The 27,881-nt window shown below is 43.3% G+C and overlaps 1 protein-coding gene across 4 annotated transcripts in view; it reads right to left on the bottom strand.

Moving 5' to 3' along the window:
* The window catches only part of pacrg (PARK2 co-regulated), a 290,834-nt gene that overhangs the window by 136,458 nt on the left and 126,495 nt on the right, over window positions 1–27,881 (bottom strand). The window lies entirely within an intron of this gene.

Genomic DNA, 27,881 nt, shown 5'->3' on the forward strand with positions numbered 1-27,881 from the left:
AGAGCTGTCAACTGTTTCTCAATTGATAGCCCTCTCATTTCCAGAATCATCCTTGAGAACCTCTGAATCATCTCCAATGTTAGCACATCCTTTCTTAAATGAAGAGGCCAAAACAGCTTAAAATACTTCAAGTGAGGTCTCACTAGTGCCTTATAAAGCCTCAACATCACACCCTTGCTCTGTTCTGTCTGTAGAGTCCAATATCACTGGTAATATCCCCTTCTGCAAATTCAAAACAAAGCCTTTACCATTGTCAGAATTGTTTACAACTGCAGTCACTAGAGAGCAGAATAGAGGTGCCAATTTGCTGCTGTCTGGATACCTTGAAGAAGGGCTCAAGCCTGAATTGATGACTATATATCTTTACCTCCTGTGGACACTACAAGACCTGCTGAGTTCCCCCAGCATTTCAGTCTTTTTACTACAATCGCAGCATCTGCAGGCTTTCGTGTTCTGCTGCAGTACGAAGGTGCCTGTTTGGAGTGATGGAATTAATTTTCAACACCAACCCAATCATCGCCTTTTCTGCAATCTACTGTAATTATCGTGAGAGCTTTTCATTATGTTTGTACCTTGGGTGAAATGATTAGTTCACATTGTAATTAGTTTGATTAACTTTTTGTATTGAAAGCTACAATTCTCAGCACTACTTAAGCTGATCAGGAGTATCTGTTCTTAAATAGCTGTGACTGATGAAGTGAAAAAGAAGCAGAACCCGAATGACCACAACATTTCTCTTCTGACACCTTTCCGAAGTGTTTTATGTTGCTTGTTCCATTTGCTCAGAAGGTCCCAAAGCACTTTACGACCAATGGAGTCCAATTTTTCACAATGTTAGTTAAAGTAATAAACATTGGTCATGATAACAGGAATAATTCAAAGGTTGAAAGGCTTCTTTTATAGTCACGTAATAACACATTAAAAATGTAATATATATGATATACTTCAACTTTTGCCTGCAGCAAAGCAAACAAAGTGTCACTGCCAGCATTGGCAGGCACCCCTAATAGGAGAAAGAGAATCAAAACAAGAGTTCCTTCAGAGACATTAGGCCTTTCACACCACTGTGTAAAATGGGGATTCCTGGGTAATTTTTCCCAGGCCACTGTCTCCCTGTGGTCTGAGTTCGCAGTGTGCTGTGCCATCGTGTCATCATTTCAGCATTTAAGCTAGTCAACCTCAATTTGCCTTCAATAAATCTGTTCATTCTACTATTTTGTATATGCTCTATGTGTGTGTGTGTGTGTGTGTGTGTGTGTGTGTGTGTGTGTGTGTGTGTGTGTGTGTGTGTGTGTGTGTGTTTATATATATTGTAAAAAAAACAGGACTGTACACAGCGCATTCATGTAAACAAATAAAGATCTGTAAACTGATAACAAATGTTATCAAATTGACTGTGCAATACAATGCACAAGTTAGAGTCCTTAAAAAAGTTTCTGATTGAATTTGTCATTGAGGGGTCTGATGGTGGAGGGGTAGCAGCTGTTCCTCAACCTGGTGGGGCAAGTCTTGTGACACCTAGACCTCTTTTCTGATGGCAGCCACAAAAATAGAGCATGTGCTGGGTGGTGTGGATCCTTGATGATTGTTGCTGCTCTCCAACGGCAGTGTTCCCTGTAGATGTTCTCGATAGTGGGGAAGGTTTTGTCTGTGATGTCTTGGGCTGTGTCCACTACCTTTTGAAGGGCTTTACATTCAGGGTTATATGGCGAGCTCTCCACTGGCCACCGAGACAGAGATGCACCAAAGAAGAGGTACAAGGACTGCTTAAAGAAATCTCTTGGTGCCTGCCACATTGACCACCGCCAGTGGGTTGATATCGCCTCCAACCGTGCATCTTGGCACCTCACAGTTCGGCGGGCAGCAACCTCCTTTGAAGAAGACCACAGAGCCCACCTCACTGACAAAAGACAAAGGAGGAGAAACCCAACACCCAACCCAAACCAACCAATTTTCCCTTGCAACTGCCGCAACCGTGCCTGCCTGTCCCGCATCGGACTTGTCAGTCACCAACGAGCCTGCAGCAGACGTGAACATACCCCTCCATAAATCTTCATCCGCGAAGCCAAGCCAAAGAAGACACTCAGGGGTATTGGTGTCCCCTCACCAAATTCCCCAATTAACCGAACCCCTGTATGTTTTGATGTGTGGGAGGAAACCCATGCAGACATGAGAATGTACAAACTACTTCCAGACGGTGCTGGATTCGAACCCAAGTCACCGGCGCTGTAATAGGATTGCACTAACTGTGATTGCAATAGTGATCGCAAGTTCCCAAATTTTAAGATATTTAAGGATGAGGTGCTAATGACTGGGACAAAGTGCGCTAGTGTAATAAGGATGCAGTGGTATCGAGATCAGTGGAGAAGTAGGTGGATACATGGCAAATAGAGCATAATCCAGACATCAGTGGGGGTGTTGCACTTTGGAAGGGCAAATGTAAGGAGAATGTATACAATAAATAACAGGATTCTGAACAGCACTGATGTACAGAGCGATATTGGATAATAAGGCTATAGCTCCCTGAGAGTAGTCACACAGGTAGATAGAGCAGTAAGAAGCAGCATGGTACACTTGCCTTCATCTCTCAGGGTGTTAAGCATGAAAGTCGAGAAGACATGTGGCAGCTGGTTAAAACTTTCATTAGGATTTGCATTATTGTGAGCAGTTCTGTTCATCTCATTATGTAAAGATGAGGAGACTTTGGAGAGGGCGCTGAAAAGGTTCACCAAGATGTTTCCTGGACTAGAGTATTAGCTACAGGGAGAGGTTGGGGAAACTTGGATTGCTTTCTCTGCATGATCAAAGGCCAAGGAGAGTTTATAAAATGATGAGAGACATAGATAGGGTAGATAGAGTTACAACCCTACAAGTCCTTGGTCAGACCACGATGGAGCATTGTGGTCCATCTGGTCACCTGGCTATAGAAAATACCCACTGAAAGGCTGAAAAAAACGATTCACAAGAATTTTCTCGGGACTGGGAGGTTGGAATTCTCATGAGAAACTGGATTGCCTGGGGCTTTTCTCCCTCGAGCACAGGAGGCTGAGGCAGATCTTACAGAGGTCAATAAAATCATGAGGGGCATTGATAAGGTAAATAGTCATATTCTTTTCCCCAGAGAAGCGCAAAGACACACATTTAAGGTGAGAGAAGAAAGATTCAAAAGAGATCTGAGGAGCACCTTTTTCACACAGAGGGCAGTGAGTGTTGAGATTGAGTTGCCAGTGGCAGTGCTGGAGCCAGGTGACTTTGAAAAGATATATGAGACAGGCAACTTTTGGAGGTGCATGGGCCAAATGCAGGCAAATAGGACTAGCTGGGGGAAGAAAACTTGGTCACCAGAGATAAGGTGGGTTGAAGGCCTGTTTTGCCTCTGGGAGTGTTTCTCTCAGTGCGGAAGGGTATGGATTTAAATGGGAGGGAGAATGTTTAAAGGAGATATGCAAGTTTTCTTAACACAGAGAGAGGTAAGGCCTGGAATGTGTTGCCAGGGAGGGGTGTAAACAGTGTAATTTAAGAAGTATTCAGACAGACACATGATGTTGGAAGAACATGGATCGAATTGTCCTCTTGGCACCTTCCCCTGAAATTGCAGCAAGTGCCACACTTGCACCCACACCTCCTGCCTCACCAGGGCCGCAATCATTCCTTCCAAGTGGAGCAACTCTTCACTTGTGAATATGGGGGAGTCATCTCCTGCATCCAGAGCTCCTGTTCTGGTCCTCTCTACATTGGAAAGACTTGACGCAGACTTTGCTTAGCACCTTCGCTCTGTCTGCATCAATGACAGGGATCTCCCAGTGGCCAACCCATTCAATTCTGCACCCCACTCCCGCGCCAACATGTCTGTCCATGGCCTCATACACTGCCAAACCAGGGCCACCCATAAATTGAAGGATCAGCACCTAATATTCTGTCTGGGCACTCTCCAACCAGATGGCATTAACGTCAACTTCTCCAGTTTCTGTTAGACCCCTCCCTGATCTACCTCTCTTCCCCATCCCTCTGTTTCCTTTCTTCCAGCTCTCCACGCTGTTCCCTCTCCATTCGCAGAGCTATCCTCCCTCTCCCTGTTTGCTGGTTTGCCCTCCCTCCTTATCCACCTGCCTGTAAGCCTGTACTTCTCCTCCTGTGCTTCTCCTCCTGCCACCCCCCGCCCCCACCCAACTTCATCATCTTATTCAGGCACCTGCCTAGTTTTTGCTCATACCTTGATGAAGAGCTCAGGCTCAAAACGTTGTTTATGTATTGTGGTGATATGATTGCATGCACTGGCTGGCCCACCCTCCTGCCTTAGCTCCTTCCTTAGTCCTGCCCATGTGAGCCCAGGCCATAAAGGTCGAGTCCCCTCTCCTTCCCGCTCATTTTCCTAGCCTGGACCTGGGCCAGCAGTCTCTAACTCAATAAAGCCTATCGTTCCCCTCAGACTTCTGTCTGCGTCATTATTGGGGCTACCGATAGCGCCCAACATGTATCTTTATAGATATTTTCTATATAAAGTACGCTGTTTGACCTGTTGAGCTTTTCCAGCGTTGATCATGCGTCTGCAGACTTTCCTGTTGTACCTGATCGGAAAGCCAGGACTTCTGACAGTGTGGCATTCCCTCACTACTTCATGCAGCTACAACCTGAATATTTGTACTCAAGGTTTCTGCCTCAGAAGAAGGAAGATGCATACACTGTCATAGAGCAGCTTGGAAGAATATACTATACTGCCAGATTTGGCACTGTATACTGAGGAAGAATTATTATAGTCTCTAAATGAAGTAACATTATAAATCTGGTTTCCAGATGATGAATATCAGTTATAAAATCATATATAGAAAAGAAATATTTATAATTTTGGGATAAATATTAATCAAATGAAATCATCATAAATCCACAACCAATTTTTTTTGCTGTATATCAGATGAACAAATATGACCAGAGAACACTGGATATCAGACTGATAATAAAAGGGAGTTTCAACCTGAGCTCACTATGCTTTGTTTGGTTCTGTGGTGGTCACCGTGGCCAATGTACATCTGATATCCTCAACGGGTGTCCGCCTAATGGACAAATTAATCTCCTCCAGCGAGGCGGGGTGATGGGGTCTAATGGGCTGTGATGTGTGGAGTGTAGGCACTGACTGCAATTTTGCATGCTGGGAGGGATTTTTGTGCATCAAAAAGAATGTTGTAATAAGGCTAGTGCCTCTGCAGGACAGCGCAGAGCTCTGTTGCATAATTTGTTTAGACACAAACACTGTTATGGTCAATGTCCAAAAGGCAGCAAAAAATATTATACCTTGAAGAAGGGCTCAGGCCTGAAATGTCAGTAATATACCTTTATCTCCAATGGATGCTGTGAGACCAGCTGAGTTCCTCTAGCATTTCTGTGTTTTTACTACAATCAGAGTGTCTGCAGACTTTTCAAAATTTCAAGATACTTTTATTGTCATATAATAATACAGAGAATGTAATTGTGGTGCGCTGTGGGGCACTAAGCAGACACAAAGCAAAGAAAAAACTGACCTACAGGCTTTAAACCACTTAAACTCTGTTGTACACCAGTAGTAGTCTTAATGGCTCCACGTTTGACAGGCTGGCTCAAGTCTATATACAGGTTGGTGATTGACAGCCGGTCAGGTGGAGTCAGCCTCCCAGGTGGTCTTCCTGAAGGTACAGAAGTTGCCCCTGCAGTAGGCTGGTGGGCACGTGGCTCAGTGCTGTGGTTGTATCACCACATTCACCCTCTTCTTTAAATGAGTCCGGGGTGGGGGGTGTCTCATTGCTAGTTAATATTTACAAGTTCAGGCAGTCCAGCAGCCGTCTGTGCCTCTGCGACCAATGCAGGACCGGTTCCTGGTCAATGGTCAATGAAGGTGGGATTGCCTGAGGACCGAGCGGGTACAGTGTGGCCAGGGCGACCCTGTGGGCAGGGTGGCGTCTGGCAGTGGACTGCGAGGAGTGGGGTCCTCTGGAGAGGCAGGGGAAGGAGGGTGGCTCCCAGTAAATCCTGGATGGGCCAAGGGTACCTATGGTGGGGGGGCAGGGCCCCTGCTAGTGCCAGATCCCTGGTCGAGACAGTGTCTTCATGTCCATTGGGGTACCTGATATAGGCGTAGTTCAGGTTCAAATGGAGAAGGAGCACCTGCTCGACCAGGGGATCGGACTTGTGGATCCACACGTGCTTGTGGAGGAGCACCGGTCTGGAAGGCATTAGTCATGTTGGGAGGGAGATGCCAGTTGCCGATTTCCTAGGAAAGAAGAAAAGGAACTGGCGAGGGGTCTGATTGGTAGCCGTGCACGTGTGACCATTTGGCATGGACTGCCTCGGGGAGGGCATCTTGCCAGTAGTTGATGGACCAGTCTTTGGGCCTCAGGACCAGGAGGACTGCCTTCCAGAACACCCTGTTTTCGTGCTCCACCTGCCTGTTGCTCCTGGCTGCAATGCCTTGTGCTATCAGGTACTGACGCAGCTCCTTACTCATGAAGCCGGACCTCCGGTCACTGTGAATGAAGGCCAGGTATCTGAACATGGTGAAGATCTGCATCAGTGCCCTGATAACAGTGGCAGTGGAGGTGTTAGGGCAAGGGATGGCGAAGGGAAAACGGGAGGAAGTAGACGTTCTTGTTCGTGGAAAGCAGGCGCCCTTGAAGTCATCGCAGAATTGTGTGGACCAATTTTTAGAGTAAAATTTTGAGGGTTAACTATTACTTTTGGCCACACAAGTACCTGCGTTGTTCGAGGCATCGGGAGGATGGATGGGCGGACAGGCGGCAGGTATGTCTGTGTTCGGATTGGTGGGCGGGTGGCAGGGACCAGGTTATAAGTACGTGGTCGAGGCGTCAGGAGCTTGGATAGGTAGGCAGGCAGCAGGGACCTAGTGGTAAGTCTATGTTCATGGCATGAATACCCTGCCCAACCTCCCCACCACAGGTACCCTTGGCCCATCCAAGATTGGTGGGCGTGTGGCAGGGACCAGCTTATAAGTCCGTGGTTGAGGCATCAGGAGCTTGGATAGGTAAGCGGGCAGCAGGGACCTAGTGGTAAGTCTGTGTTGAGGCATGAGTTCCCTACCCAACCTCCCCACCACAGGTACCCTTGGCCCATCCAGTATTCACTGGGAGCCAACCTCCTTCCCCTGCCTCTCCAGAGGGCCCTACTCCTCGCACATAGGTAGGCGGGCAGCAAGAACCTAGTGGTAAGTCTGTGTTCAAGGCATGAGGAGCTCAGATGAGCAGGTGGGTGGCAGGGACCTGGTTTTAAGTCCACGATCGAGGCGTCAGGAGCTCAGATGAGTGGGCAGGTGGCAGGGACCTGGTTGTAACTCCACATTTGAGGCGTCGGGAGCTCAGATGGGTTGACAGTTGGCAGTGAGCTTTTAGTAAGTCCACGATCAAGGCGTCAGGAGCTCAGATGGGTGAGAGAGTGGCAGGGACCTGGTGGTAAGTACACGGTCAGGAGCTCAGGTGGGCAGATGGTCAGGGCCTAAGTGAGAGTCTGCTGTGGAAGCTTTGGGTGCTTGGATGGGAGGGTGGCTAGAGCCTCAGTGAAAGTCTGCAGTTGGAATGTTAATCGCTCGGATGGATGAATGGCTGAAGGTTAGATTAGAATCCACGGTCAGGGCATCGGGAGCTCGAATGGGCGGACAGCTGGGCTCTAGGCAAGAGTCTGCTGTCGGGGCATCAGGAGCTTGGTGGATGGGCAGTCAGGGCTGAAGCAAGAGTCCTCTGTCGAAGCACTAAGTGCTTTGGTGGATGGTAGCTGGGGGCAAAAATAGGGGAGGGGGATCAACTTTACACAGTATCGACTATTACATGTGTATATACGGTAATTGTGTTCTTGAACTTCTATGCTATATGGCTGTATTAATATTAGAGTTGACTTGCTGGATTGCTTGCAGAAGAACACTTCTCACTTCATCAGGTAAAATGTGACAAATAAACAAACAATAACAGGAAGTATAGTGAGAGATGTGAAGGATCAGAGAGATCTTGGAGTGTATTTTCCCAGATCCCTAAGGTTACCAGGACAATGTGGTTAAAGGATGCATGGCTGTTTCTTTATGAGTTGGATAACAGAGTATAACAGAAGGCAGGTTAACTAGCAGCTGTATAGAACAATAATTTAGGTCAGAGTTGGTCACATTGTTGGAAAGCAGCAAATGTGCAGGAGGAGTTACTAAGGAGATCTGTGAGCATATTGCAGGCTGAAAAATTATAGACACAAGAGTCCTTTTGCAGAGGCTTATCCCAAAATGTCGATAATTCCTTCTCTCCTCAAAGATGCTGCTCGACCTGTTGAGTTCAACTTGCAGTTCAAAATTAAAACACACCGGCTGGCAGAATTCAGCCAGTCTCACACAGCGTCCATAGGAGGTAAAGATATATTACCAAGTTTCAGGCCTGAACTCTTCTTTGTTTTTTGATGGAAAATTGTAGCTGTGATGACAGATTGGACGGCTGGAATTCTTTGCTTTGGCAATGGAGGCAGTGGAGAGACTGAGCTGAGATGTATAAAATTATAACAGGCCCAGAAGGATTAAATGAGAAAGATTTAGTTACCTCAGCTAATGGGACACAGATTTAAAGTAGCTGATAGAAGGATTAGATGAGAGATGAGAAGAAATTTCTTTCACATGGAGTGTGGGGAAAGATTGGAATCCACTGCCTGAAAGAGTGACAGAGGCGGAAGCCTCACAATGATGAAAGTGCTTTGAAGACCTACAAACTGCAGGGGTGCAGTACTTGGGGGTTAGGGTAGGTAGTTCTTTCTTGCCCAACAAGGATGCTTTGATTTCCTGTTTTTACATCATAAACTTTCTATGATCCTACAAGTATATTAGTGCCTCACCTTTCCCCCTTCTCAATGAGGGGAATGATCTCTTACCATTGGTTGCAGGTGGGTGTGTCTAGTTTGGTACAGTCAGAGATGGGCAGATGGAATGGCTAAGGTGGGGTGGGAATGGGGCAGAAAGAGTTGTTGGAGGGTGCGACACATGTAAACAAGGCAGGAATGGAGCAGGAAAAGCGGTAAGAATGGCAGTGATGGAAGGACCACCATTTGTGACAATTTTTCTTAATGTGGAGCCCAAGAATGGTAGGTTTTGTGTTCAGGATGCTGATACGTGGTATGTAATTATAAGTGATTCAATAGCCAACTCATCAAATTACTTGAACCATAGAGAAGTGAATCCACTAGCTATCTGGCAAGAGGGTATTTAATCGTGCTTGTGTTATCTCAGCATTAGATGGAGTATTGTGGAGTATGCCAACGGTTGACTCTTAGTCTTCCTTATGTCCGAAGATCCATGTGTATGTGAACCGTAAAATCTCTCTGCCCTCCTTGGGACATTAAAATGATTTGGTTCTTTCATGGGCACCAGTTCACAAGTAGTAGAGGCTTCCAACTTAGAGTGTTTAACTGAACCATGAACTATAAACTGATACATGATTAAAAATATAATAAAAAAACTGCAGATACTGGGGACCTGAAATACAATCAGAAACTGTTGGAGTTACTCAGCAGGACAGAGGATGTTTATGGAAGGAGAAATAGTCTCAAGTAACAATTAGGAGAAGGCAGGATTGTTCGAACTATTGGTTGAGTGCAGCAACAGGTAAAGCCTTTTCCTTTCAGAGTGTCCAAGGAGTGAGCTTACTGAATGCAGCAATGTGTGCTTTGCACAGGCATTTGCCAGTGAGGTGTTTGGTATGTTACCAGAGACTCTTGCAAATTTCTACAGGTGTACCATGGAGAGCACCATGTACAATGCATCACTCTCTAGTATGAAAGTGCCAATGCACAGGTAGGATAAGGTGACATGGAGCTGTAAACTCATCCAGTGCCATCACGGGCATTAGTCTTAACTCCATTAAGAGGCGGTGGCTCAAGAAAGCAGCCTCTATCATCAAGGACACTCAGCACCCAGGCCATGTCCTCTTCACACTGTTACCATCGAGGAGGTGGTACAGGAACCTGAAGACAAATGCCCAATGTTACAAAAACAGCTTCTTCCCCTCTGCCATCAGATTTCTGAATGGAAAATGAACCACAGACTCGACCTCACTTTTTTCTCTTCTTTTGCACTAATTATTAGATATATTAGATATAAGATTATTACATTATTATACATTATTATTATACATTAGATATAAGAAGCATGGAGTTAAGGAGATGTTTGAAAGATACATTGAATGTAAGAGGAATCTTAAGAGAGGAATTAGGAAAGCTAAAAGAAGGTACGAGAAAACTATGGCAAGCAGGGTGAAAACAAATCCAAAAGAGTTCTACAAATATGTTAATGGTAAGAGGAAAGCTAGAGACAAAATTGGTCCCTTAGAAAATCAGAGTGGAAAACTGTGTGTGGAACCTAGAGAAATGGGGGAGATATTGAACAGTTTCTTTTCTTCGGTATTCACTAAGGAGAAGGATATTGGGAGATGTGGGATAAAAAAAGCAAATTGGGTAAATATGGGGAATATAGAGATTACAAAAGGTGTAGTTTTAAGGCTTTTGAAGAATATAAAGGTGGATAAGTCTCCAGGACCAGACGGGATCTTCCCCAGGACATTGAGAGAAGTGAAGGAGGAAATAGCAGAGGCTCTGGCGGTAATTTTTCGAATGTCATTAGATATGGGGATAGTGCCGGAGGATTGGCGCATTGCGCATGTGGTTCCGTTATTTAAAAAGGGTTCAAGGAGGAAGCCTGGCAACTATCGGCCTGTAAGTTTGACGTCTGTGGTAGGTAAATTAATGGAGAAAATTCTTAGAGATAGTACTTATAAACATCTGGATAGACAGGGTCTGATCAGGAGTACTCAACATGGATTTGTGGGAGGAAGGTCATGTTTGACCAATCTGATTGAATTTTTTGAAGAGGTGACTAGGAATGTGGATGAGGGTAGCGCAGTGGATGTTGTCTATATGGACTTCAGTAAGGCCTTCGATAAGGTACCACATGGAAGGTTAGTTAGGAAGGTGCAGTCTTTAGGTATAAATTTTGAGATAGTCAAATGGATTGAACATTGGCTGAAAGGGAGAGGCCAGAGAGTGGTAGTGGATAATTGTCTGTCAGGTTGGAGGCCGGTGACCAGTGGTGTGCCTCAAGGATCTGTATTGGGCCCATTGTTGTTCGTTATATACATTAATGATCTAGATGATGGGGTGGTGAATTGGATTAGTAAATATGCAGACGATACTAAGATAGGTGGAATAGTGGATAATGAAGAAGGTTTTCTAGGATTGCAGAGGGATTTGGGCTGCTTAGAAAAGTGGGCTGAAAAATGGCAGATGGAATTTAATGCTGATAAGTGTGAGGTGCTTCATTTTGGTAAGAAGAATCAGAATAGGACATATGTGGTAAATGGGAGAGCATTGAGGAATACAGAAGAGCAGAAAGATTTAGGAGTGACGGTACATCGTTCCCTGAAGGTAGAAACTCACGTGAATAGGGTGGTGAAGAAGGCTTTTAGTATGCTGGCCTTTATCAATCATTGCATGGAATATAGGAGTTGGGAGGTGATGTTGAGATTGTATAAGACGTTGGTGCGGCCTAATTTGGAGTTCTGTGTGCAGTTCTGGTCGCCTAATTATAGGAAGGATATAAACAGAGTGGAGAGAGTGCAGAGAAGGTTTACCAGAATGTTGCCTGGGTTTAAGCATCTGGAGTATGGGGAGAGATTGGACAGATTGGGTCTTTATTCTTTGGAGCGTAGAAGGTTGAGAGGGGATTTGATAGAAGTATTTAAGATTATGAAAGGGATAGACAGAGTGGATGTGGATAGACTATTTCCGTTAAGAGGAGGAAAGATTAAAACAAGAGGACATGAGTTAAGAATTAAGGGGCAGAGGTTTAGAGGTAACATGAGGGGGAACTTCTTTACTCAGAGAGTGGTAGCTGTGTGGAATGATCTTCCGGGAGAAATAGTGGCGGCGGAGTCAATTGTATTATTTAAGAAAAGGTTGGACAGGTATATGGATGAGAGGAAGATGGAGGGTTAAGGGCATTGTGCAGGGAGGTGGGATTAGAAAGGGGTGTTTGGTTCGGTGCGGACTAGAAGGGCCTAATGGCCTGTTTCCGTGCTGTAATTGTTATTATTATTATTATTATATTATTATTACTTCTAAATTGTGAATTTACAGAAATGTAATTTAGAACAACTTTTGCATTGTAATGCAAATTTTGTGACACATGTTCATGACAATAAACCTGATTCTGATTGTTAATTCTACCCCAGGTTTCTGCTGCTTTGGAAGCGTCTACCACGTCAATATGTTTTCTAAAACATGAATATTTTAAAAGAAGGTGACAGTAACCAGTTTCTGTGGAAGTGATAACTTTTTCAAATATTAGATCAAAAAAGCAAAATATGGTGTATAATTCATGTGGCGGGCAGTCAGAAGTGAGTATTATCAGGTTGTCTGTAGTCTCATCGCAGGAACAAACAGACACATGAAACAACATTAACATCTTGAAGTTTAGAAACTGTGAATGTCTGCACAAGATGACCAAAGATTAAAAACAGATGTTTGTCACTGACAACACAACTTGAAACAGCAAACAATATGTCAAAGGAGTAAAATTCTTCAGAAAGAAATATTCACACATGCAGTGTTTGAAATGAAACATATGAGAAAATGAACATATGATCACTCGAATATAAATTGAGGGTAAAATTCAGCCATATATTTGTTCACTAGATGTCTTGAAAAACATTCATTATTTCAGTACAATCATACTGATTAATTGATGACAAACAACATAATTTCAGTTTCTCAGTGAGCTTGCATCAATCATGAAGTGATTGAAAATGTACCAAGGAATGTGTGTGTGTGTGTGTGTGTGTGTGTGTGTGTGTGTGTGTGTGTGTGTGTGTGTGTGTGTGTGTGTGTGTGTGTGTGTGTGTGTGTGTGTGTGTGTGTGTGTGTGTGTGTGTGTGAGAGAGAGGGAGGAGAGGGAGAGAGAGAGGGAAAGAAAAAGAGAGGGATAGAGAATGAGAGAGAAAGAGAGGGAAAGAGAGAAGTAGAGAAAGAGGGGACATGAGAGAGAGAGAGAGAGAGAGAGAGAGAAAGAGAGAGAGGTTTTATTGTATAACTGAAAACAAGATGATGTGCACTCCATGCAATTACATGATACTGTCTAGATTACGTCAGTATGCCCGCTCATTAGGACCATCTCAGTCATGCTGTTGTTTTATAAGGATGGTGACAATAAGTAGCAATGTACCCATGGTCGAGACTCTTTTAGCACAATTATTTTTGCAATGATGAAAGCATTGCCTGCATTTCCCCATAACTCTTCGAGTGCCATTCAAAATTCCAATCTATAAATAACACCCTTCAAAGCTCTATACTCTAAATATTTTGATTGAAATAGAAATAAATAGTTTAGTTATTTTAATTCTAAACTATTTTCTTTAGTTAAAGAATAAGATGGTTATAAATGTACATTTGCTCTATGACGCTACTGCAAAACACCGAATTTCATGACTTGTTCAAGACAATAAATCCTGATTCTGATTCTGATGTAATGCAAATCAGGCAATTCTTACAAAACAGCACATGTTAACTGACATGTCCTATTAAGTAATTTCATATTGATCATTTTCAACCAAGAGGTACTATGACCCTATTTATTCTTATAAACTTTTTTCTCAAATATAGTTGCTCATCTCTGTCCCGCAGAAACCTAAAGCTCGAGGGACAGAGAGCTATGATGGAGTAAATGATGGCTTACAAAGTGTGAAATGCACAATTTAGGCTACAGAACATTGTGAAGAGAAGGTGCCCAGGGTATGGCCAATATTTCTCATTCTGCTTTCAGAATGTTTAAGACACAGAAGGTTGCTATGTGTACCATCAAGTCTCTGCCTGCTCTTAACCGAACAATCCTGTTAGTTCCATTCTCCTGCTCATACTGCATTGCAAAGTAGTAGATTATTAGGCATCAAGGGAATGTTTAAATAATTGGGTATGAAGTGGTCTTCCTGTCAAAATTTTGAAAGATTAATCCAGAGGCAAGGAATTCAAATCTCACCAAGGCAAATGGGGAATTTAAATACAGGTAATTAAATAAATCTGGATTTTAAAAAAGCTGGTCTCATCAACAGTGAACACAGAGCTATTGGCTTGTTATAAAAATCCATCTGGTTTACTCATGGCCTTCAGAGAAGGAAACCTGGCATCCTTACTTGGACTGGCTTATTAGCAATTGCAAAGTTACCCATCTCTTAGCTGCTCCCTCCGATTCAGAGTCATGAAGCTATACAGCACAGAAACAGGCCCTTCTGCCCAACTTACTCGTGCCAACTGAGTTGCCTAGATGAACTCATCCCATTTGCCTGTGTTAGGCCTGTATTCCTCTGAACATTACCCATCCATGAACCAGCCCCAATGTCTTCTTTACTGTACATTGCAGTCATGCCCTTCTCTACAGCTTTCTCTAGCAGCCCACTCCATACACCTCACATCCCTTTCTGCCCCTCTTAAATCCCACCGCCCGCCCCTCCCTTTGCACTTGTTTCAGACTTCCCTACATGGGGGAAAGGCTTTGATTCAGTATTTGAAGCAGCAATCATCAAGGACCCACACCACCCAGCACACGCTCTCTTCTCACTGCTACCATCAGGAAAGAGGTATAAGTGCCACAGGACTTGCACCACCAGGTTCAAGAACAGCTGCTACCCCTCCACCATTGGACTCCACAATGACAAACTCAATCAGGTACTCAATTAATTTGGTTTGTTTACATTCATCCCTCTGTTTACAGCTCCTTTACATGTATACACAGTATACAGTTTTTCTTTGCACTGTAACTGGTAATTCTGCCTCACGGGCAGAAAAAGAATCTCAGGGTGGAATGCGAAGTCATGTATGTACTCTGACAATAAATCTAAAATCTGAATATTCATCTTATCTTTGCCCCTTATAATTTCATCCACAAAAATAAGGTTAAACAGAGATAAACAATAAATAACTGCAGTTACTGGAATCTTGAGCAAGCAATGAGCTCCTGGAGGAACTCAGCATATCAGTCAGAATCCATGGGACCCCTATTGAGACAAAAATGGAAAGGTATCTTCCCTTCCCACTATAGTGGGAAGATAGCTTTCCTTCCAAATTTAGCCTCAATAAGATGCCATGGATAGCGTTAAAAATATATAGCCAACATTTCAGGCTTCATCAAGGAATGGACAAAATGTGGGCAGGCATCTGAACAAAATGGCAGATGGGAGGGGCGGGGGGAGCACAGTCCCACAGGCAAAAGCTTATTGGTGGATAATGGGAGGGGAGGGCACACCAGCAAACAGGGGGAGGGCATAGCTCTGTGAATGGAGAGGGGAGTGGAGAGCTGGAGGAAAGAAGATAATGGGATGGGGAAAAGAGAGAGAGAGATAACAGGGAATAGGCAAGCAGAAATCGGAGAAGTCAATGTTAACATCTGGTTGGAGAGTGCCCAGTCAGAAAATGAGGTGTTACTCTTCCAATTTACTGGTGGCCTTAGTTTGGCAGTGCATGGGACCATGGACAAACATGTCAGTGTGGGAGTGGGGGACAGAATTGAAATGGTTGGCCACTGGGAAATCCCTGTCATTGATGTGGACAGAGCAAGGGTGCTCAGTGAAGCCATCTCCCAGTCTGCATCCTATCTCTCCAATGTAGACAAGGCCACAAGTGTAACAGATCACTGACAAACTCAATCAATCATTCTTAGATGAGAAAGTATGGATCATATTCTAGTTTTGGAAGAGTGTGGTTTTAAATAATAATTTGAACACAAGAAGTAGGTTGTGAAATAAAAACAGAAAACACTCAGCAGCATCTGTGGAGAGAAAAATGATTAACGTTTCAGCTTCACAATTTTTTGCCAAGGATCGAACCTGACTTTGACTGATGGTTTAAAATGAAGGATGTGGGGATTGGTTGGTTGCTTGTTAATTTTATTAACCTCCACTGCAGTGTCATTCATAGGTTTCCCGGACATCTATTTCCTTTTCCTACCCACCTCCATTAACTGAAGCTGAAGACAATCTGCTAGAAACAACTCAGCAAGTCGAACAGCATCAGTGGGAGGACAAACACTGGTTGACATTTCCGAAGGTTTTGGTCGAAACGTCAACCACTCTTTTTCTCCCATTGATGCTGCTCAACCTGCTAAGTTCCTCCGGCAGGTTTTGTTTAGGCTCAGATCCTGGTCTCTGCAGTCTCCTGTACCTCCATTAACTGCACTGGTTTGAATTGTTCGTTTTAAGACACATCACATGCAATGGCAAAACTCCATGGTTTGAGCACACACATTGCTTCAGGGTTTACGCAGAGAGAGGTAATATTTGAAGCGAATTCACTCTCAAACATGTTAAACTATCAAAGTCATAATCGACCACACAAAAAGAAAATCACCAATCTACCTCTGGATCACATGAAATCTCTGGTCAAACCTTTGGCTTGAAATTAAATTAATTAAATTGAAATGAAATTAAACAGCACTGCAAAACAAATACTGCATTGTACTGGGTCCTCCATGCACTTTCACAAGACTTGTTTATGTAAAAACACAAACTTGCACTTGTTCTAAACTTCGCAGTTGTTAGTGTGAATCTAAACTGAGCAGGCTCTGTTTCTCCAGTGCCAGGCTACATAACATTTCTCATTATCTCATACTGCTCAAGATCCATCCTGCAGTCAAGGAGGCTGGTACATATTCTCATTCAAACACCCAAACAGGAAAATAATGGCAAGCAAGCACACAGAAAGCAGAGGGAAATCATCTGGGTTAAACATAAATATTAAATAATTTCATGATTCAAAGAGAATGCTGGCATCAGAGAACAGCAGCAATCATGAAGGATCCACACCACCCGGCACATGCTCTGTTCTCACTTCTACCATCAGGAAAGAGGTATGGTGCCACAGGACTCACACCACCAGGTTGAGGAACAGCTGCTACCCATCCACCATCAGCCTCCTCAACAACAGATTCATTCAGACTCATTTTAAGGAATTGCACTTCTACACTTCAGACTTTTTTTTCACTCTGTATTGCGTAGTCGGTTTGTTTACATTTCTTTATTTGTTTACATGTGTACGCACCTTCTCAGTTTTTTTTTGCACTACAAATAAGTGGCAATTCTGCTCGCCTACAGGAAAATGAATCTCAGGGTTGTACGTGATGTCATGTACGTTCTCTGACAATAAATCTAAACATTTTAGAATGCAATTTTGCAGCTTCCTTCCACGACATATTTGATTACACTGGTGTTTAGCTCATGTACAATCAAGCGACTGTTTGATCTGTTGTGAAATGGCTGATCTCAGCAAAAGAGGTGATCAATATCCTGTATTAGTAATTTTTTTTAAAAATCAGCCAAGTGTTCTGATCCTAATCAACTCCCACTGTATCCCTGGTTGAACTGCACTTGTATAATGCTGAGGGGAAAACACCAGTGCCCCTCCCCACCCCCACTGCCTCCCCCACCATGAAGAGAGAAACTTGTGAAACTGACCTTATGCATACATTCAGGAAGGCAAATCTTTGATGTGCTCAAGTTGATAATGGCTGCAGGAAAAGTGTAAGAGATAATGGAGAAGGGGGAAATACAAAATATGGTCATTGAGTTGAAGCCAAAGGCACATCTCAAATGTTAATAGGTCAATGTGTGGTGTCTTTAATGGGGGGGAAAACTTTGCAATAGACTAATAGTCTTCACATAAAAAGAGGAAGAAAGAAAAACAAATGTGTAATAAGGAATAATCATAAGAAATAAATAATCATAAGAAATAAATACTCGAGATGGCAGAGGTCGACAGCATCGAGTCCACGCTGCTGAAGATCCAGCTGCGCTGGATGGGTCACGTCTCCAGAATGGAGGACCATCGCCTTCCCAAGATCGTGTTATATGGCGAGCTCTCCACTGGCCACCGTGACAGAGGTGCACCAAAGAAAAGGTACAAGGACTGCCTAAAGAAATCTCTTGGTGCCTGCCACATTGACCACCGCCAGTGGGCTGATAACGCCTCAAACCGTGCATCTTGGCGCCTCACAGTTTGGCGGGCAGCAACCTCCTTTGAAGAAGACCGCAGAGCCCACCTCACTGACAAAAGGCAAAGGAGGAAAAACCCAACACCCAACCCCAACCAACCAATTTTCCCCTGCAACCGTGTCTGCCTGTCCCGCATCGGACTTGTCAGCCACAAACGAGCCTGCAGCTGACGTGGACTTTTACCCCCTCCATAAATCTTCGTCCGCGAAGCCAAGCCAAAGAAAAGAAGATAAGAAATAGGAATGGGAGTCGGCCATTTGGCCCATTGAGAGCCTGCTCCACCATTCAATAAGATCATGGCTGATTTGAACATGGACTCTGCTCCATTTACCCATAACCCTTAATTTCCTATTAATGCAAAAATCTGTCTATAGGCATCTTCAATATATTTTATAAGGCAACCACTACTGCTTCCTTAGACAGATATATCTACAGATAATCAAAGTCTTAATAAAGCACTTGTGTTTTCAAGAGGTTTGAAGAGGGAATTGAAGGAAATTTTGAGACAGCCAGCAATAGGAGTGAGCAGTAAAACACAAAAGTCTACAGACATCATGGATGCAGTTGGAGAAAATCAGCAGGTCAAACAGCGCACTTTACGCAGCAAAGATAAAGATACATAACCAACGTTTCACAGGTATTCCAATAAAATGATGGGGGGTGGGGGGAGGGAGAGGAGCACAGTCCCAAAGGCAGGAAATATTAGGTGGATAAAGGAGGCAGAGCTCAGGCTCAGCAGCAAACATGGGTCAGGGGGATGGCTCTGTGAATGGAAAGAGAAAGGGGTGGAGAGCTAAGGAAGAGAAGGCAAGGGGAAAAGGGAAGAGAGGGAGAATGGAGAATAGGTTAGCAGGACATGGAGGTCGATGTTAATGCTATCCAGCTGGAGAATGCTCAGATGAAAAATCAAGTGTTGTTTCTCCAATTTATGGGTGGTATTGGTGGGACAGGACAGACATGTAAGTAGGGGGATGGGAGGCAGAATAGGAGTGAGTGGTGGGAATGGGAAGAAGACAGAATCCAAAGGCTACATAAGGCCTGTGAGAAGGCCTGAGAGCTAGTCTGAGTGGAGGTGTGGACCAAAGACATCAGAGAGATCTGAAGATGAGAATTAAAGCTTTTTTTTTTAATTCCAAACCCCAACAGAGATATAACGAGGAGTTTTTTCCTTCTGGCCTACTTATTTGGTACATGGTGGCTCAGAAAATCTATACTCCACCTGAATTAAATGATTTAATGAAAAGGTTTTGTGCCGTGGTTTTCCTATTTCACTTTGGAGATTAGAAGAAGATCAGCCCCAAGCTCGTTAGACACTTGGCACTGGGTCGGACTAGGCATCTGGACTGGAATTCGAGAGGGTGCTGAGGGTAAGGAGGGCGCCCAAAGGGTCTGGGAAAATAAAAATATTCCTGATTGTATTGGAAGTTTGGGTCCGGATCTCGAGTTCACCGATGGATTAGAGTGCGCAGCTGGAAAAGCTGCAGGAGTTCTGGAGTTGAATCCAAGGACACTTGGGTATCTCATTCTTTTATTGTTGGGGGCACCGGGTTATGTTAGTGGGGTCTCTTTGCATGCCAGACAATGATTCTGCTGCTCCCATTCACATGTCCTCAGATCATTTGTTTCTCTTTTTTTGTTGTCCCTGTTTGACATTTGTCATCATTCCTTGTTGCATTTTTTTTGCTTTTTTTTCCCCCAACTTCTCTTTCACTCTTTCCTCTCTCCTCCCACTCACTAAGCAACTTAAAACTTGTTTTAAGTCCAATATTTTTCACCTCTGATCAACCTGAAATGCGAACTGAACCTGATATTACAAAGAAAGAATCTAGATTCCACTGGAATTTGCACTCCAAAACAAAGGCGGCCCTGGGCTGGAATTCTGATCAGTGAGGCAACCTTTTTTGAAATTACTCTGGCATTGCTTGGGAATGTTTAATAACAAACACTATCAACATTATGAAAATACACAATCATTTATGGTCTACTTTGTGTCACAAAACATTATGCATGCTTCAGACTATGTTCCTTCCTCTATCTACAGCCGACAACACAAGATACAGATCAAGAAAAGGCTATTGGAACCTTTATTTAAAAGACACTACCAACGGCTGACATTTCGTTCTAATCCCTTATCTCTTGATTCCCTTAATGTCTAAAAACCTACTGATCATTGATCTCTGTCATACTACTAATAAAACAGAAATGTTGGAAAGACTCAGTGGGTCAGGCAGCATTTGTGGAAAGGGAAACAGAATTCATCTTTCGGATTGAGGGATTTCTGTTTCACTCTCAACCAGCACTGATAAAACAAATGAACTGCCCGTTATCAGGACACTGTTTAAGGAAGCAGGCTGCTACAAGCTGACTTATTTGGTACATGGTGGCTCAGAAATTCTATACTCCACCTGAATTAAACAAGGTAATGCTGGAATTTCAAAATTACATCAATGTCTCTAGAGTTCAATTTAACATCCTGAAAGGAATGTGAGAGGCACTCTTGAAGTGCAAGTCTTTTACTGAGAAGTTGGTCATTTAAAGTTGGAAAAGAAGGTCGCTTGGGGATTATCTCCAGAAGAGTTCTGAGCTGTTCTTTTATCCCTGATCAAACCGAACTGAGGAAATCCCTCAGGAGGAGAGGGGATTAAAACAAGGAAAAAAAATCTCATTTATGTAGTGTTAATTACCTGAGCTTGTTTCCAAATGCATTCAAAATTAAATACTTGCGACATGTTAGCGCTGTTGTATTAGACCATAAGACCTTAAGATATAGAAGTAGGACATTCGGCCCATCGAGTCCACTCAGCCATTCCATCATGAGCTGATCCATTCCCCCACTCAGCTCCACTCCCATGCCTTTCCCCATAATCATTCAGATACCTATCAATCTCTGCCTTAAATACAACCAATGACCTGGCCTCCACAGCCACCCCATGGTAGCAAATCCCAGAGGTTCATACCTCTCTGGCTAATGAAATTCCTCTGCATCTCTGTTTTAAATGAGCGCCCTTCAATTCTGAAGTTGTGCCCTCTTGTCCTAGATTCTCCTACCATGAAGGTGGGAAATGCAGCAGCCATTTGCATCCAATTCATGAAATTAATGGGCAGGTGAGTGTGCCTTTAAGCATTGATTGTGTTGACCAGAACAACAGAACTCCCCAGGGTAGAAATATGATCTTGACTCAGTAGCAATCATCAATAGTACTGCTTTCATGATATTCTATCCACTTCACTCAAGACATCAGAGAAATATCCTTCCCCTTCACAGATTTCATCCACACTTCCAGGTGTCTGGGAAAGGCAACCAACACACCCCGGACAGGGGCTTATCAGGGAGAAGGCTGAATAGTGTGAAAATGCAAAACAACAGGGTTAAAGATGGGTCCTTCCCCTCGGCCATCAGGCTCCTGAATGAACCCCACCACAGGGCTATCATGCTACACACACAAAATGCTGGAGAAATTCAGCAGGTCACAAAGCATCCGCCACCTTTAGTGCCAATTGACCTTTCTTCTCATTGTAATCTTATATTCTCTGATGGTGCTCTTTACACAGCTGAATAAATGTTAGGGATAACCTGTCAGTTTACTTATAGAAGTGAAAAGCGAAAGTCTGCAGATGCTGTGTTTGTAGTAAAAACACACAGAAATACTGGCGGAAGTCAGCCGGATCATAGGATGCTGTGAGATCGGCTGAGTTCTTCCAGCATTTCTGTCTGCTTTTAGTCTACTTACAGAAGAGCCCTTCTCCCTGTACAAGTTGTGGTGTGACAAATAAATATAATAAATATTTCAATTGGCCGAATTTCTGTGTTTCTTCTCATCTTGATAAACAGTGCTACAGACTTCACAACTTGTCCAAAAGGTGTGTCCCACACCCCCCCCCCCAACCCACCCCCAAACAGCATTTGCTCGGTACTGCACACCAATCTAGTGCACCGCATGCCCTCACACATCGAGCAATGTGGAAGAGGGGTGATTCAGATCTCATGTGCATTCCAAGCTCACATCAGTCATGGAAATGAACATGAGGCAAAAGAAACAAACAAGCCTACTGCAAACGGTGGTAATTTGTTTGGGGACTGAGTGGTAGGCAGACCTTTTATTTTCTCTTTTATTAAAAGCATGTACTGTACAGCTGTGTGTAGGTAGTGTTGTGTTGAGCAGCAGGGTCTCCTGACGAGCAGCCCTCTACGGAACCAATTGCAGCTGATGCAGAAAATGAATAAAAGAGAAGGCATACTTGTTTATTTCTGGGAATGATGGAGCAATTGTTTTTCAACCCAACTTACAGAAACTCCAAATTAATTTCAAAAGGATTTGCCTACAGTCAAATTTCAGGTAAATGTGAGATGAAATCTCAGATGAAATCTGAACTTCTTTGGCATTAAGTTAGCATTTAACATTTTAAAATTCTCACTTTGCTTTCAAATCCCTCCATGATCTCAATCTTCCCTGCCTTTGCATTTGCCTCCATCTCCAGAACTCTTTGTTGCTTCTTCACTCCTGCAACTGCAATCTCCCTTCCGCCCCCTCCCCCCACCCCCGCCAACATCAATGTTATCTACCAGGACCGTTGTTTGAAGAAGGCGCGCAAAATAATTGAGGACGTCTTCCACCCCACGCACAGCATCTTTCAGATGAACCCGTCAGAAAAGAAATACAGGAGGATCAGAGCCAGCACCACCCAGGCTGAGGAACAGCTTCTTCCCATGGGCAGTGAGAATGCTGAACGACCAAAGGAACTGCTCACAGTAACCATCTGAAACTATCATATTCATGGAACAACATCTATTTATTTATTTATTTGTAAACATGAACACTCATCCTTCATATGTATTGTTTGTCTGCCCATGAGTTAAGTCTGGCTGTGTGTCTGTGTGTTTTGCACTGAGGACCAGAGAACACTGACTTCACTTGACTTGAACTTTGTCCTCAAAGATACAGTAATTGCCAAAGTCTGAGCTCCAAATTGCCTCGAAATCTCTACATCATTTTAACTTGCCTCTTAAAATCTAGCATTTTTAAAAATCTAGCCACTTTTCCCCTTTAGCAGATGTACAAAAATGTAGAGGGCTTACTTTGAGGGAAGGGAAAAGAAGGTTGAGAGGGGATCTGAGGAACCAGGAACACAGTCTGCGTGGGTGGTGGAGACAAGGACTCTCACAAGTGTCTAAATGAGCACTTGAATCATCAAGGCATGGAAGGATATGGATTTAATTCTTGTAAATGAGATCAGTATGGATGGGTACGATTTTTGACGTGATAGACCAAAGGTGTGTTTCTTTCTTATATCAATCTCAGACTCCATGGATAGGATTCCACTGGTTTTGAAGGTGGTGCAGAGGGGGTTCACCAGCTTGATTCCGAAAATGAAGGGGCTAGCTCAGGTTGAATAGCCTGGAATTACAGTAAAAACACAAAGGTGGAGAAAACTAAGCAAATCAAACAGTGTCCAGTATATAGCAAAGGTAAAAATACATAACTGATGTTTCGGGCTTGAACCCTTCATCAAGGTATGGAAAAATGTCAGCAGGCGTCCAAACAAAAGAGTAGGGGGAGAGGAATGGTCGCAAAGGAGGTGATAGGTGAAGAAGGGAGGGAGGACAGCTAGGTAAATCAAGAGGGAAGTGGGTGGGGGGGGGGAAGGAAGAGAACTGGAAAGGAGAAGGTAGCGGGGAGGGGAAGAGGAAAGCAGGTTAGCAGAAACCGGAAAAGTCATTGTTAATGCCACCTAGCTGGAGAGTGCTTAGATGGAAAATCAGGAGTTGTTCCTCCAATTTGCGGGTGGTCTTGGTGGGACAGTACACGAGACCATGGACAGCCATGTAAGTGTGGAAATGTGACACAGAACTGAAATTGTTGGCTACTGGGAGGTCCCTGTCACTGGTCCGGATAGAGTGAAGGAGCTCAGTGAAACGATTTCCCATCTGCATCCAGTCTCTCTGATGTAGAGAAAGCCACAAAGGGAGCACCAAATGCAGTAAATAAATCCTGTGGATACACAAGTGAAGTGTGGCTTCACATGGAAGGTCTGTAGGGGCCCTGGTTCATGATGAGGGAGGAGTTATGGGTGCAAGTGTAACACCTCCTATGGCCACAGGGGAAGATGCTGGGGTTTTGTTTTTACTTCAACCATGGTGTCTGCATATTTGTGTGTTTTATTTAGCCAAGACTTACACACTGAAGTTGAGAAGGATGAGGAGGACCTTATAAAGACATATAAAATAATAAAAGAAATAGATAAGGTAGAAACTGGAAGATTGTTTAAGACAGTGATAAGGAGAAACTGCTTTTACCAGAGAGTGGTAAACCTGTGGAATTCTCTGTCCAAGGAAGCAGTTAAGGCTGCCTCATTGAATTAATTTAAGATGTAGATGGAAATATTTTAGAAGAACAGGGGAAATAAGGGCTTACGTTGAGCAGGTGGGAAGGTGGAGCTGAGTCCACGGTCAAAAGAGCCATGATCTTATTGAATGGCAGAGCAGGCTCGATGGACCAGATGGACGACTTCTGCTCCTATTTCTGTCACATTCTCATGACTCTAAAAATTAAGAGCTTGTATGTCTCCTTGATAATACTATGAAGCTCCTGGGAAGGTTTTTATGCTATATTAAAGGTGGTGCTACGTAAATGCAAGTGGTTGAAAGTTCAGCATTCTTTGCATTACTAGTTTATTGGGCTGGTACCATGACAATGTGTTGGTCACATTTACCTGAAAAATAAATTTGTAGCTATAGCCACAAGGATTATCATGAACACAAGTCTTTTTGATATGCTACGTTATTGAAAATACTGCCTGCTATCTGGAAATCGTCACTGTTACAAAAGGGCACAGAATCATTTGTCATGGATTAATGTTGTCAGGTCAAAGACAGATGAAATCTGAACTTCTTTGGAATCTACATCCCACTAATTTGTCAGATGCTTAGTCAGTCCTGCTCGAGAACAGCTAACGTAGAAAATTAGACTGCACAATGTCCACACAAACATTAAAATACTTGGATTAGCAGTTCAAATAAAACAACGCTCAAAGAAATTTGATGCCAGCAATGCACATTAGCAGAACTATTTTCAAATAGGTTGGATTCCTAAATGCATGTGACTATGCATGTCTTATATTCTTCTCACACACAGCAGTCTCAAGATTCAAGATTTAAGATTCTTTTATTGTCATATAATAAAACAGAAGATGTGATATTATCCAAAATTTCCTTTAGTCCACTGCAATGCAGACAAATATTTGCCATCAGCTGAAATTGCCCAGCACCACTTATTGTCAGAGAAAGCGAAGCAAAAGAGAGTCCCTTCAGAGTTACTGAGTGCCTGTGGATTTGCTTCGAGTGAAACCACAGCCTCACAGCCTTCAATCCAAACCACTAGCAACCCGAGCTCCTGATCCAAACCTCTGACATGATCAGGAACTCTCTTTGGCCCATTGCATCTATGCAATCCCATCAATCCCATTCTGCCACTGTGCCCATTAATTATCTCCCTAGCCACCAACATTATAGGGTAATTTACCATCTTCATTCAACCTAGCCGCATGTCTCTGGGATATCAGCAGAAACCCACAAGGTTGCAAGAAGAACAAATCAACTCTAAAAAGAAACAAGACCAGGTCACTGAAGCTCTAAGACCACTGAACTACATAGAGCACCGCTGAGCTGCCGGGAATTAGTGTGATGCTGGATCTTGTTTGGGTAAGTGGAAATGACCCGCGTTGTGAAATCCTATTCTCCCCAACTTCTTTGAATGATCTGGTGCGCTTCAGTGTGAGGCAGAGGTAAATCATGATGGGTTCAGGATCCCATCCAGACTCACACTTTGCTTCCTTCCTGTGTTAGAGCACTGAAATTAAATCGCCCAGTTCAAACACAAAATCTGGAATAAACACAGTACAATTGTTTCAACAAATCTGTAGGTAAGAGTCCTGTGAAAGTCACATGAAGGATGTAAGGGTCCCAAAAAGATGGTTGGATCTGAGAAAACATGGGCTAACCTACCAGATATTTTTAGTTTCTCATGCCACTGCTGGCATAAGTATCTAAATAGTCCCTCAAGGTTCATTAATTGACATTTGTCATGAAGCTCACTTCCTCACAACCAAAAGAACTATTTCAATGAATCAGTAAGTAAATCCCATCTTTGTTGAACCAGTCTGGGTGCTTTAAAGGTATCTCTCATGGCTGATCTTTAAAATGAAACAAAGGGACAAAGTTAAAAGGGATTGTTGAATTGTTTTAATGAGTCCATCTGCATTGAGTGGACTGAAAATGGTGAATTAACTATGTAAATAATTGTATCTTCACATAATTCCATGGTATGATATTGGGGGAAACAATTAAAAGCACATCTCTTAAATTGCTATTATCATTTGGAAGTATCAAACGGTTTAGACTGCGATCAAATAAAATCGCTGGTCTGTTATCTGTGGGACAGTTGATAAAAAATATATATTTCTACTTTAATCCTCTGGAAATGACTCAACTGTGATCCTGACATTTTCCTCCCACATTTAAAAAACGTACAGGGGTTGTGAGCTAATTGGGGTATTTGGGCGGGACGGGCTCATGGGCTGGAAGGGCCTGTTAGATTTAAAATTTGACTTAAATTTAAATTCAATGGATTAAATAGGAAGGTATAGCTTTTATCAACAGCCCGTTCACAATGCATTTAATTGCTTTTTCCCACAGTGCTATATTGCGTTTGAGACCAAGTCAATGAAATGTCAAGTGAACTTAAAGCAGTTGTGGCATACCAAATATACCGAGAACCACAGAACCATAGAAAATTACACCATAGAAACAGGCCCTTTCGGCCCCTCTAGTCTGTGCGAAACCATTTTTTTTAACCTAGTCCCACTGACCTGCACCCAGTCTATAGCCATCCATACTTCTCCCACCCATGTACCTGTCTAAATTTTTCTTAAATGTTAAAATTGAGCCCGCATTCACCTCCTCACCTGGAAGCTCGTTCCATACTCCCACTACTATCTGTATGAAGAAGTTCCTTCTCATGTTCCCCCTAAACCTTTTCCCTTTCACTCTTAACCCATGTCCTCTGGTTCGTATTTCACCCACCCTCAGTAGAAAAAGCCTATCTACATTTACTCTGTCTATCCTCTCATAATTTTAAATACCGCTATCAAATCAAATCTCCCCTTATTCTTCTAAACTCCAAGGAATAAAGTGCTAACCTCTTTAACGATTCCCTGTAACTCAGTTCCTGAAGTCCAGGCAACATCCTAGTAAATCTTCTCTGCACTCTTTCAATCTTATTGATATATTTCCTGTAGTTAGGTGACCAAAACTACACACCATACTCCAAATCTGGCCTCACCAATGTCTTATACAATTTCATAGAAACATAGAAGATAGGAGCAGGAGTAGGTCATTCGACCCTTCGAGCCTGCTCCGCCATTCAACGAGATCATGGCTGATCTTAAAGTTCAGTACCCCGTCCCCGCCTTCTCTCCGTTACCTTTAATACCCTTAGATCTAATTCCCTCTTAAATAGATCCAATGAACCTGCCTCTACTGCCCTCTGTGGCAATGAATTCCACAGATTCACCACCCTCTGGGTAAAGAAATTCCTCCTCATCTCGGTCCTAAATGGTTTGCCTATTATCCTCAAACCACGGCCCCGGGTTCTGGATTTTCCCATCATTGGAAACATTCAATCTGCATCCATTCACTATAACATCTCAACTCCAATACTCAATAATTTGATTGATGAAGGCCAATGTGCCAAAAGCTCTCTTTACAACCCTATTCATTACAAATGTCAGGGGTACATCATTCCATTTGACCAGAATACCTGAAATTAGTACAAGTTCTGTAAGAAGTCTTCCAGT

Source organism: Narcine bancroftii, chromosome 8 (genome assembly GCF_036971445.1).
Source record: "Narcine bancroftii isolate sNarBan1 chromosome 8, sNarBan1.hap1, whole genome shotgun sequence".
Lineage (NCBI taxonomy): Eukaryota > Metazoa > Chordata > Chondrichthyes > Torpediniformes > Narcinidae > Narcine > Narcine bancroftii.